Source organism: Stegodyphus dumicola, chromosome 6 (assembly GCF_044657685.1).
Source record: "Stegodyphus dumicola isolate Sdum_Otavi_A_Nest chromosome 6, ASM4465768v1".
NCBI classification, from domain to species: domain Eukaryota; kingdom Metazoa; phylum Arthropoda; class Arachnida; order Araneae; family Eresidae; genus Stegodyphus; species Stegodyphus dumicola.
Genome location: NC_140773.1, coordinates 119,221,605 through 119,234,776, shown reverse-complemented (window position 1 = coordinate 119,234,776; position 13,172 = coordinate 119,221,605). Strand labels below are relative to the sequence as shown.

Here is a 13,172-nt window from a genome sequence, read left to right as displayed (position 1 = left end):
CTGTAAGTGTTCTTGTAGTAATTTAACTCTTGTGGTTGTAGATTTTTTTGGAAGTTAAATTCTTTGATAAATAAAAAGATATTGCAGATCGAGGAGCTGGAATGTAAGCTCATTGGCAATCCTCTGACTTGTTTAAAAAGTTGATTTTGAAACTTGATGTAGTTATGAAAAAGTGTGCATTTTAGGTAGGTTTTCCATTTGTCAAGAGTCATAATTTTGAGCATATCAGGGAAGAGTTTAGGCAGATCAAGTAGACTGTTATAGATTTCTTCTAGAGGAAGTGAGGTATATAAGTTTTCAAAGTCATAGTAGTTAATGTTTTGGATGTTAATTGTTTGAATGGTATTAATGACAGGAGCGTAATTATGAATGATCCAGCAACACTTATGATTAGTGTTACAATCATTGAAAATAAATTTACAGATTTTATTAAGTTCGATTGAAAAATAATAGTCTACATTTTTCTTGTAATTATTAGTTCCATTAGCTATAAATCTGAATTTTAATGGTGTTTTATGGAATTTGGGAATTGCATAAAGATTAGTAAATCTGTTGTAGTTTGTATTGAAAGCAATATTGAGTTTCTTATGAAAAGTTTTAATCCTGCTTATTATAGATGTTTCTGTAAGGTTCGCTAATTGATAAGTAGTTGTGTTGAGAAGTTCTTTATGAATAATTCCTGCGTAGAATTGTTTTCATATAATGCTAAAGTTATTAGTTGCTTTATCTATTTTTGTAACAGTAAAAAGCTGTTTTAATTTTTTAATATCTGATGTAAGTTGCGCCCAATTCAGTGTACTTCTAAACTTGAAGTGACTGATTTCGGTGGATATGCGTTGAAGAATTTTACTCGTTATTAAAATTCTCAAAAATAATCTAATACCCATTCAATTTATTAATCATTGCCTTAAAAGAGCAGGCGTTAAATACTCACTCTAAATCATTTAACTGATAGGGATATGATAATTTGTTCCTAAACCTGAGAAGGCGGTATAAGTTGGATGACTATCAGTTGAAGGATTTGTATATAGTGTAATTACTCAGTGGTATATATTGTAAAATGCTAACTGTCTTCAGACTTTTATGCTGTTACTATGCTGTTAATAAAAAAATGGGCCTATTTCATGACTTTAGTCTGTCTAATAGCTCTTGGACAGTGAAAATTCCTTTTTTCCTTTCTTAAATTCTTAATCTTAGCGACACGACAATTAGCCAGAAATTAATTAATTTCCATTCCCTAGTATTTTCAAAAAAATCTTAACAGACCGTTTCACTCAAATAAGAAATCCACATAATACATCCCTCAAGAATTCCGAGTCCCAACCACTACCATAAATTACTTCACCCAAGTCTTACCGACTGATATTATTCAAAGCCCCCTCTGCCGCTAAGAATTTTCGGACACCCTACACTTATGAGTCAGACACGAAGAAAACACTTTGCCAACTCCCCACTAGAAAGAATGTAAGTTACTTAATACCTTTTCTGGCCTTTATATCTTCATGTACATTCACTGTTCTTATTATATTTTTTATATTATTTTTATATTATTTTTGATTTGTTTTTACAAAGTTTGCATTATTTATCTTATTTTGTAATCTTCTATGTTTATTTCAACTTTACTTTGAATTCTATTTCATAATGACAATTTCCAATGTTTGATTTTTACAAATAATATAAAAGTCAAATGCAAAATCATGAGGGTGTCGGGGACGGTTACTCGAGTTTTTTCGAATTTCTCTACAGAAATTGCTTTTTACTCCATATTGCATTGGCTAAAATGCTTCATAAGAATAAGTTCTTTGAGTATCAGCATTGATTCGTGGTCCCTTCTATTCGCCGAGATATTTGGCTTGACTAGAATTGCCGGTTTGGCTTTACCTTATAACTAGAGTAAAGACGAAACACCTTCGTATTTACGTATTTTTATTAATTATTGTTCATTGAACGGGAGTCGGTTTGTTCCCCTTGAAAAGTCAACTAATTTCCGATCAATGGCAATGATTACACGTTTTTAATTTAATTTTTCCTTTTACAATTGAAATTTTGTTCTTCATGATGATTTAATTCCAGTTCCCGTTAAAACATTATTGAGATTTTACTTACAAGTTTCTTCAAAATATTTTTCAAAATATAACTTACCAGTATGGATTCTCTCTTTTCAAATAATTCTACTTTAGTTAAACTTAGGAGATAATATAATCAATTAATCAATATTTTTTAGGAAATAAATTATTATTAACTAACTTTGCAGCAATTACGCAAGTAGTAGTAACTTGTTTTCGCACTAAATGAATTTAAGATCATACAACATTATATATATATATATATATATATATATATATATATATATATATATATATAAACTTAAAGCATTTAAAGTCAACATTGAATTGAAATCAAAGCAAAGCAATTCCTCAACAATATTCATAATTGTAACCTTGTATAAGAGGTTTAATGCAATATCAAAATAAGTCAAAATTATAATAAGAATTCATAGCAGAACAAACTCGAAAAATAAAAATGTGAAAGGTAAAATATACAAATTATATACATATAAAAATTAACTTCCTTTTACTGAAACTCCAATTCAGAACTAATCAGGGTAAAATTAATTAAAGCTTCATAAAAGTCGATTAATATGTTTCGAAAACATGTTTCTTTCTTCTGGTTCATTTGAGATCAAAACCCGTAAAAAAAGATTCCATTATAGTTACATTTAAGACATAAAAAATCATATAAAACCAAAAATCGAATCTGAAATGTATCAGAATTTCCCTACATGCCTTCAAAACACTTGAAAAAAAAAAAAAAGAATAAAAGATATCATGTGTCAAATTGACTACTCAAAAAAAACCGTAAAACTTAACATTATGCAACCATTCAAAAACACAAATTCGTCTAAAACCATGTCAATTCGAAATTCAAAGGCGTTTACACATACAGAGCAAAACAAATATACTTTAAACTAAATTGTCATTTAAACAATACTAAAAAATTGAGGGGTCCCCGATTATGCTAAATTAAACTTTTAATATCAAGAAACCGAAAAATTTTCGTATAGATTTCTATAAATAATAAAATCTAATCTGAGCTTCAAACAGCTAGAAACTGAAAACATTTTTGTAATAAAAATTGGAAGAAACGCAAACTTACTGAATACTTAAGACGACCTTCTGATGGTAAACTAAGTCGCAGAACTAAGTATTTTAACATTTCTTCTATTCGACACATTGAACTTTATTTCATACATTTTCTAAGAACTACAAATGTTTGGCTTCCCCTGAGTAGATTTGCATTCAACTTTCTTTTGCAAGGAACACAGTTTGGGCGTGAAATCTTAGTTTAATTTTGATTTGCTTTGATATACTGTTAAACCCCTTATACACGGTTGCAAGTATTCATATTGTTGAAGAATTGCCTTGCTTTGATTCCAATTTAAAATTGACTTTAGATTCTATAAGTTTATTTTACTTCAATCCTGCAGCTATAGCGCAGGACAGGTTTAAAAATTTTGTTTTTATTTTTTAGCATATAATTGTTTCTTTTTGTTTATAGTATATATTGATGTTCAAAGAAAAAGGTACGAAAGGTCATAGCAACCAAACCGGTGTAAATTTCAATATGCTGCTTTGGGAATGTAGTGGAATATCTAGGGTCGCGATGGCGGCCGTATGCGATGGAGATTGTGTGCCCGAGAAGTCAGTGGGAATGTGGAGTATTCGTTTTCGTGAAGGCCGGGAGTGTGTGAATGATGCTTCGAGGCCAGGCCAGGCAAACACGGTAATCACGGCCGAACTCATCGACAAGGTGAATTACCTGGCGAGAAATTATCGACGTGTAACAATGCGAATGTTGGCAGTGATGGTAGGGGCCAGCGTTTGTGGACAACTGCGCACGACAATTTTGGTTAGCGAAAGGTTTGCGTGCAGTAGGTTCCGAAGAAACTCAACGGAACGTAAAAGGAACTGCTGCAATACCTGTTCCGGTATCATGAAAGCCCTGCGGATTGTCGCCAGTAACGAGAGCTAATGCCATCTCTTCGAGTCAAAGACTGTTACGTAATGCCGTCAATAAACTTCGGAAGATATCCACGAGACAGTTTTATGAATAACTTTATTGAATGGACACGAGACTTTTAATCTATTAATGTTTTAATGACGCGAGTTTTATGTATCCTTTTTTTTTTGTGAATGGCATCAGTTTTCGGCGTTCCCATGCACGTTCTGATCCGCGTTTGCTTAGTGATAGAAGTGTTCTATGAATTTAATGTTGATATGAATTGAATTATTACATCGTATTTTTTGTTCTGTTTACTGAATAATATCCTAGTTTCTGCTTTCGAAACTGTGAAAATACAGATGTCAAGTTTTAATAAAGTTGTTTATTCGTCAAGAAGCATGTGCAGAATTCAAGAAGATAAGATTTATTTCTTTTTCTATAAATATTGAAATTGTAAACTGATATTCTAATAGTAGACTCACTGTGTCTAATTATTATTAAGGTTTATATACGTATATTAAGAACCTGTACAGAACAACCGTTGACGGGTAGTCTCGGCGTAGTTCTGATATTTTTTGGTGTTTTTCGTTACAAAGACAAAGCGGGCAGCATGAAATGGAAGCACGCATAATCGCCTCCCGCTAAAAGATTCAAAGCTGTTTGCTTAGCAAGGAAGGTGATGCTCGTCTTTTTCGACGTCCGAGGTCCGATACTCTTCAAATTCCTCGAGCACAGAAGAAACACTAACAGTGACGTGTACTGTGAGACACTCGGTAAGTTACGCAAGTCAATCAAGAGCAAACGGCCTGCGCTACCTCACGGTGGGAGTGATTCTGTTCTTCAATAACGCGCGTCTACACATCTCCAAGGTCACACAAGGTGTCATGGACAAGTTGCAGTGGTTCGCTAAAAGCACATCTCAAAGGGAAGTACTTCGCTCCTCTCACAGTCAAAGGAATTCCGGGAGGAAGGAGTTCTTCGGTTCCTGAAAAAGTCGGATAGATAGTTGTGTTCATGCCTGTGATGATTACTTGTGAATGAAGACTTCAGTTATACCCATGGTGGCTAGTTGCGTTTCGTACCTTTCATTTGAACACCTATTTTATATATATATATATATATATATATATATATGTCATAATTTAATGCGTAGAAGAAAACACTGGAAATTTAACAGCTTTCGATATTCGTCCCCAAGTAGGACGGCAACGTAGTAACGAGTTTGCAAACTGGTCCGAGAGGTAGCAAAGTGGCCGTGGTAACTTTTACGACGTCTTTACAGCGTTGCGAAGACGCGGAATATTTGCCGTTGCATCTTGGCAATTTGTCGACTTCGCTGAAAAGTCATGATATGACCGCTTTTAGACGCGATCGTTTTAGCATCTTTTTCATAGTTCATCAGCGTTACTTTTAGAACAAAACGATACTAAATCTGCCCTTTCAAGAATCTGAAGTCCTCAGAAGATTTATTTCGCAAACTTTCATTACTTTTTCATCTAAATATATTAATCTAAGGTAGATTCATCTAATGAAATATAAATTTAATATAAATACTTGAATTATTAAATTTAATTAGTACAAAAATACGTCCTAAATTATTGTTAAAATTTTGTTAAAATAATTAATATTTAAAATACTTTTTATAAATATTATAGCAAAATATTGGAAAATGAAACTAATCTATAAAGTATGTTATTAAGTTATGCATTTTATATATTTAAGAAATCGTATTTCCGAAACCAATGCAAATCACATGTTAGCAACTATTTTATTCCTGAAATATGACTTTATTATTTTTGAAGTAAGGACGAATTTATTTCAATTAGTATGCTGACATAATATAAAACATTTTTACCGCATACAGAGCAAAAAAGTACAATTTTCGCGAAGATATGATTGTGCGCGAAGATGTATTCACGATTATAAATGGGGCGATTTTAAGAATTCCGAGAAAACGTCCAATGTTAAAAGACGTTGCATTTCCATGCATAACGGCTGTCCAAGATACCTCAGGAGAAGCAGAACGAAAAAAATAATGGAAAAGGAGAAAGAAATTTTAACACTTTTAATGGAAAACGACAAAATTAATGGCTTTGATAAACTACTAATAAATGTTGATACCAAAATTAGGGAAACTGTGAACAAAAATAGGAAATTCATTACCTATTAAAGTTCTGATGAACTGTTTGTTACGTTTTTGTATATCTCCATGCATTTAAAAGTGCTTGGTTTAATCCTTGTATACGGTACACTCGGGATTTGGCGATATTGACATTACAAATCTTTTAGCGAGCCCGATAAATATTTTTTGTAAATATAATCTTCTGAAGATTGTTCGTAATTCTATTCAGTTGAATTAATTCTTATATCATATTTAAAAAAGATTATATTAAATTATCAAAAGAACCGTCGAAAGGTTTAATGTCATCGTATAAACAGCTGAAGGGTTTAGACTGAACTGCTGTTCGAGAGATTGACATGCCATATACATATTATTTACTGGATGATTATATAAACGAACATCTGAGGTCGAGGCTTGCGCGCTTTGGCTAGCTGCCAAATTCGAACAAGTCAGTTAACGGCGCAATAATTTCAGACTCCATTTTATTTTCAGAAATATTTTCTTCGCGGTTTTGTAATTCACCGTCGGAATTAAATAATGGAGAGCTTCAATACAGCATGAGAACGATGGAAAAGAATATATTGATGGCAGTTTATTTTGAATTAAGGAGAAATGATGGTGGTAATGCCGAATTTCTGCTCATTTTTTTTTGTGAATATCTGCTCTACAATGCAATCTGCTAAAATCGTCCTACAGTGAAATAGTGTTCTGTTTTGGTGTTTTTTGCTTCTGGGGATTATACTTACATCCTGGTGTTCTAAAATTTTCAGTGATCCATCGGTGCAATATTTGGATATACGGATTCGGTTAACGTCCTAAGTTCTATATCGTATATCACTCATATTAAACGAACAGGTTGGTTCACAGACTTTGATCGAAAAAATAGTGTTAAGGAAACATTAGGATTACTATGAAATATTGTAATCTATAATTATACGATATTTAAACTCCTTTTTCGCTACATACTTTAGAGCTTTGTAAACCATCTACATATTAGGCACATTCGTCTAAAATAATGCAATATTTTCTAGGCATACATATTGCATTTTCTTTCATTTATTAATCAACAAAAGATATTAAAACTGTAATAAGATTGTAAACTAATAATATTAGTTTACATGGCGTAGAATGAATAAGCTGTGAAAGTCAGAATTGCATGTTGCTGGAATCTGGACAGTTGGTATTCCGGTATAATGTGGAATAAAGTTTTATTGTATAAAATCTTAAGAAATCTATCAGAGCAAGGTTTTTAAGAAAGACCTCCAATTTAATTTTAAAGTCTTTAGTAATGCATGTTGAGTTGAATCGCTCTGAAAATCCTATGATAAACATTCTGTGGTGAAAATTGTAATTAAGTAAAATAGAATTTGTTTCTTATGTCTCCATTCCCAAATCCAGGCATACCTTGACATTACCTTTTGCAGCTCATGCATTTTGACCTAAAACTTCTGTCTGTGATATTAAATTTTATCAAATATGCAAGTTAATAAAGCTGACAAACTTTAAGTTATATTTAAAACAAATCTTTTAAAATAATAATAAAATTTAAAAAAAGAAAAAGAATTATGAAGTTAACAGTTGTTTTGATTTGGAGTAACTAACAAAATGATAGGATCTTCTATGAAAACATCTACTTTATAGAAAGATCGTTCTGTCAAGCAGATATCTGGTAAGTAAGTATGACGAAGAAAATATTGTACATCTATTTTAGAGCTTTTGAAAAAACTGGAAATCAGAGACTGAAACTTCCAACGAACAATAGAAATAAAGAGGCAGATTAAAAGGTATAGATGAGCAATCCTTGTACACTGAAACATAGCTAAAAGCTAGAAATAAATAAATAGTTTCATTTTAATATTAGCTGTATATCTCCAATAAGAAATTTGTGCGCAGTTCTTTATTTTTCTGTACAGTATCTTAATGTAAACCTTTCTATTATAAAACATACATATGATGGAAAAAATTAAAACAAGAGAATGAAGACAATTTTGTATTCTAGAACGATAATGATGCATAAGAAACAACATGTCTTTCATGATTTTTAACTTTTTACTCGCATGAAATGCACGCTTCTGCAAAGTTTTTCACTCGCTGTTTTGGAGTTAGCTGCTTTACGTTTTAGTGCGATTTTTTACGCAGCGGTATTTTAAAACACTAAAATTTTGCCAAAGCCTATTTTTTTACTACCAGGTATTGCATTGCGATATTTCAGAACTATGGAGCTTTTTTCTGGCCTTTTTTTCCCCTTTTCTTGCGTTTTTAATTTTTTGATGTTTTCTTCCCGACAACTTTACCACTAATTTTTCAATTGATACCTGTGAAGTAAAGAACTATATAAGTATATAAACACTACGTAAAGGGATAAAAGATGTAATGCATATTGCAGGACGGCAGAAAATAGCGTATGGAAAAACATAAGTGAAAAAACACAAAGTATCCAAAATATGAAACATTAATTCACAGTTTCTGTACACTAGGACAATGATTATGTATGTAACATCTTATTATAAATTTACAAAATATATTACAAATGCACAGTTAAAATATATTTATGAGATTCATTATTATACAAGTTTAATCTGATAGGAGTGCTGCGAAATAAAATAATTTTATTGAGGAACATAATAACATAAAACGCATGCACACAGAAACGGAAACGGAAGGAAATACATCATGAAACGCAGTTAATTACATTAAACAATACAGCTTGGAAAAACTTAAATATTAGGCCACAGTAGAAATATTTTGTAAACAGAAAACTTGAAATAAAATTTGCTTCAAAATGATTTACAGTTTATTTCAAATTTTGATGATTTCCTTTTTAGTAGCTTATTCCCTAGCAAACAATATAAATCTTGCAGTACTTATTAATACGCTATGCTACAATAAAAAAGTAGGTTTCTGAATGCTCTTTCTAGCAGATAAATTTACATAATTATTTTTTGCTTACATTACCCTGGAGTCATTATTTCTGTTTTAAAATATATCTATAATGAACAACATGAATCCATTAAAAAATTAAATAATAAAGAAAAAAATTTTAAACGAAACTCACTGGTTACTGAGATGACTAATATAATTTTATTTTCCCGGACTTTCCGGATAAACGAAATTCCATATTCAGATATTTACCGGATTAATCTGGTTTTTACCGGAATTTAGGAATATTAATACCATTCGAAAATGAATTTACATATCTAAACCAAAATTGTACGTATACCTAATCGACATATTATGTCGTAGTAGCACCTGCTGACATCATCTTCTGACATATCACCAAATCCTTCATCTAAATATCCAGAAACCATCGAATAAACCAAAGAACGTAGAAAAAACGAACTCAGCTTCTTAAACATCGTAACTTTCATTATATTCGTTTAATAGTTTCAACTAACAAGCAGATTTTATTTTTCCGAGATTTATAAAGTCAGGATATTTTGAATAAACAAGAATATTTTAACCATTCAAAAATCATCTTTTGTAAAGAATCCGCTGTTCAAACATTTTCAGCAATTATGACATTCGAGTAGCGTGGTGTAAGAATGGGATTTATGGAGAAAAATACAGATGAATGTAAAATACAGCAAATGAATACAGATTGTTTTTTCCTGCGAAATGGCATGCAACTAGATATTTAATGAAATAGATTTTCAGAGTAATGCATCTATGTCGTGTTTACGTTTTCGTACGTAATTCTGTAGAAAACATGCGATGTTATTTTAACAAAATGAAAAGATTTGAAAATGGTTACATAATGTCGTGTTATTTAACAGTGCATGAGATTAAAAGCATCTGCATTAGTAATGCATGAGTGGTGTTTCTTACTCAAAGGTCTGTATCACTTTTAATTTTGTGGAGGAATAAATAAGTTACCGTTTTAAATAATTGTGACAGTTAAGTAGTGAAACTGAAAAACATATATATATTTTGACCACAAATAAATCTAGAACTCAACAAATGTGTGTTTGTGTGGAGGAGGGGGTAATCGACACATGGTAGGATCTTATTTTTAACAGTTACGTACTTTCTACGGTTACGTACTTATTTTTAACAGTTACTAAGTTTCTGAAAGGCGGACAGCTTTCTGCCAAATGTATTGCAATACTAGAAGAGGTTTATCATAACACCTAATGCTTCAAAAATCGTGTTCATTATTACATTTTTCTCAATAGCTAACTGCTAACTGCCCTACACCCGGATACTGGTAGGACATGCCAAATACCGGCTAGCTAGCACACATACACACGCAAAAATAATTGTGGTGAAAGGTAAGAGCTATTTACTTGGCTACTATGTTGATGAGGTGGTGAGCACAGTATCTTCCAGGCTAAATACCTTTTACCGACAAACTTGTCATCGGATTAGAATGCATCTGCTGAAACGAGAAAGCCCCGCTAGAGAATAGCAATCCATTTGGAAGAATTTTTTCTTCACCAGGACTGTGATTTCTCTCATGTCACGGGCCGGTAGCAGTGAGACAACAGAAAATCACCGGGCTTGGATAGATCCCGGAGGGGATAACATTTTTCTTAGCGACTACCAAAAGGAAAGTGCTTCATCATTTCGTAATTTTGAAGATTCTGGTTGAATTAAGTAATGTCGACCACAAGAAGGATAGACATAATAACCAGAAGATTATCAGCTCTAAGTAGATCAGGTCAGCATAGTAATAGCTCTAGCTGTCACTTAAAAAATACAAAGACGTTCATAGCCGCACACATTTAAAAATGTGTGCGCCAGAGAGGCGACGATTATTTTATTCGCGAAATATCAATCAAAAATCTGATCTTTCTTAGACTCGGATATTTAAATTATTCAATAAATAAACTCTGCTAGTATTTTCTAGCGCAACTAAATTTGCATCTTAATGGGAAGGCTTTGTAGAGTCCTGAGTTGTGGATACCAAGAAAGGAATGGAACTGACAGCTGATGAAGAGTTGTCTGGGAAACTGAAAAATTGCTTGAGTTCAGTCCAAGGTACAATGCACACTTTGTTCGGCCAACTTTACATTTTCTTGCTTCATTGTCTCCAGCGCAGCATGAAGGTCTAGTGCAACGTAAAAAGCTTTGCTAACATTTCTGGCACATGTAGCATTGTGTAGGGCCAGGCCGTTTGCAGAGTGACTCTTTTTTCCTTAAGATAGCTCAAATGACTAATACTGTAGGTCTTTTTATTTGATTCAGTTTAAGCAGCTAGATTAGAAAGAGAGAAGACTTATGTTCTCCGGTTCACTGGATTATATGGCTTAGATACTAACCCAGGTTATTTAGTTCACTAATAATGCTTTCTGCAGAGGAGTTGACAGACAATCTAGGTATTACAACTTTCAGCATTTTATTCTCTGTTAATTGGAAAGTGTGAGAGGACATGTTCGTTTCTCCAATTATGTTCTGAATTAATTTGTGGATATTGGGGACTGGAAGAGTAATCTTCAGACGATTCTCTTTCAGTTCTCCAAATATTTTCTACCAGAGATAAAGGAAAGATCTTGTAGGAATTGGAATTGTAGATTTTGGAAATTGTAGATGTAGATGGATGGAGATTGAGTCTGGAGGTTGACTATTGTTTTGGTTGCCTTACGACAGTCTGCAAAGTGACGAACTTTTTTGACCACAGAACTAGACTGGTTGACGTAATCATTGGGTGAGGGGAAATTTAGCTGGAGAGAGTTACGACGAGTGGCAGTAGTATTGCCCACTGAGGTGGCAGGATTTATTGTATTGGACTGGTTTGTTGGTTGGTCATCTGAGATTTGACTTTCCTCGTGCGTATACATATCGCTATTGTAGGCTTCTTGATTTAGCTGGGAGAATCTATTACTGGTAAGATGATTCTGGAATTGTTTTCAGTCTTTTTGCTGGTTCGGCAATAGGTTTAAAGTCGATCGAAAGACCGTGAAAGTTTCCTCAAATTGTGCTTCCAGTTGCTTGATCATTTTTGGTTTGTCAAATTCTTTCAATTTGTAGTATAGCTCTTCCTTAATGCTATACAGGCGGTAATAGTAAGACAACGCTACATCTTTTCTGATGAAAAGTGAGTGTATTCTTTTCTATTATCATTTAAGTAGTACACATTCCTAACTGATTTCAGCTGCACTTAAACGAATGGTAATGATTCCCAGGAAGCTCTATAGTTGATGAGTTCCCAGTCGTGAACTGCCGACACCTCTGGAGGTGTCCGCACAAATTTGAAGACGTGCCCCAGATATCTGACTTCGCAGAGCAACAATTTGCATATCGAAGGACTCAGCTTGAGGTTGGCATCTTTCAGTTTCTGCAACACCTTCTTTATATTTTCTAGATGTTCCCCGAAACTACGGCCCACTGTAATGGTGTCATCTAGGTAGACCAGCCAGGATTCGTACGATAGGCCACGAAGCACTGTCTCCATCATTCGTTATATTTTGCAGGAGTGTTATAGAGTCCAAATGACATGCATTAAACTGTAAGAATCCTTGGCCGTAGTGAACGCAGTTTTCTCTCTATCATCGGGATGATATTCTCTTGCCATTATCCACTCTTGAGGTCCAGAGCGCAAAACCTCTTGTATCCTGATAAGGTGTCTAGAGTATCGTTAATCATAGGAAGAGGGTAACTCTCTTTTTTAGTGATATTATTTAGTCTTCGGTAGTCGACGCAAAATCCTGTCGAGCCATCTCTTCCGGACAAGAACTATGGCAGATGCCCATGGGCTTGTGGATGGTACGCTGATGTTATTTTCTTGCATCACATTCATATGATTTCCAACTTCTTCATGTTTTGCGTACAACAGACGTGTGGGATGTTGCTAGACCGGAGAGTTATCTCCCATATCAATCTGTTGTTGCGTCAGTTTTGTGCAGCAGACATCTCTGGATTTCCTAAAAAATAGATCTTAAAATTCTTTTATTGTTTTCTCTGCAAGTCTTCATTCTTTGGTTAAGTTTGCAATCTGCAGAATTTCTTCGATTAATTTCCATTTGACGTAGCCGAAATTGCAGGTAGCGCTTTATTAACGCACGTAATTAGAATGCATGTTGCTAGCATCTCATCCTCCTGGGTGGTTCTC

General features: G+C 33.3%; 1 long non-coding RNA gene across 2 annotated transcripts in view; it reads right to left on the bottom strand.

The window, feature by feature from the left end:
- The window catches only part of LOC118204709 (uncharacterized), a 65,353-nt gene extending 55,867 nt beyond the window's left edge, over window positions 1–9,486 (bottom strand). For both annotated transcript variants that reach the window (XR_015041482.1, XR_015041481.1), the window contains exon 1: window positions 9,345–9,486. This is a non-coding gene — a long non-coding RNA (uncharacterized LOC118204709). The remainder of the gene's footprint in view (window positions 1–9,344) is intronic.
- Window positions 9,487–13,172: the final 3,686 nt, after the last annotated feature.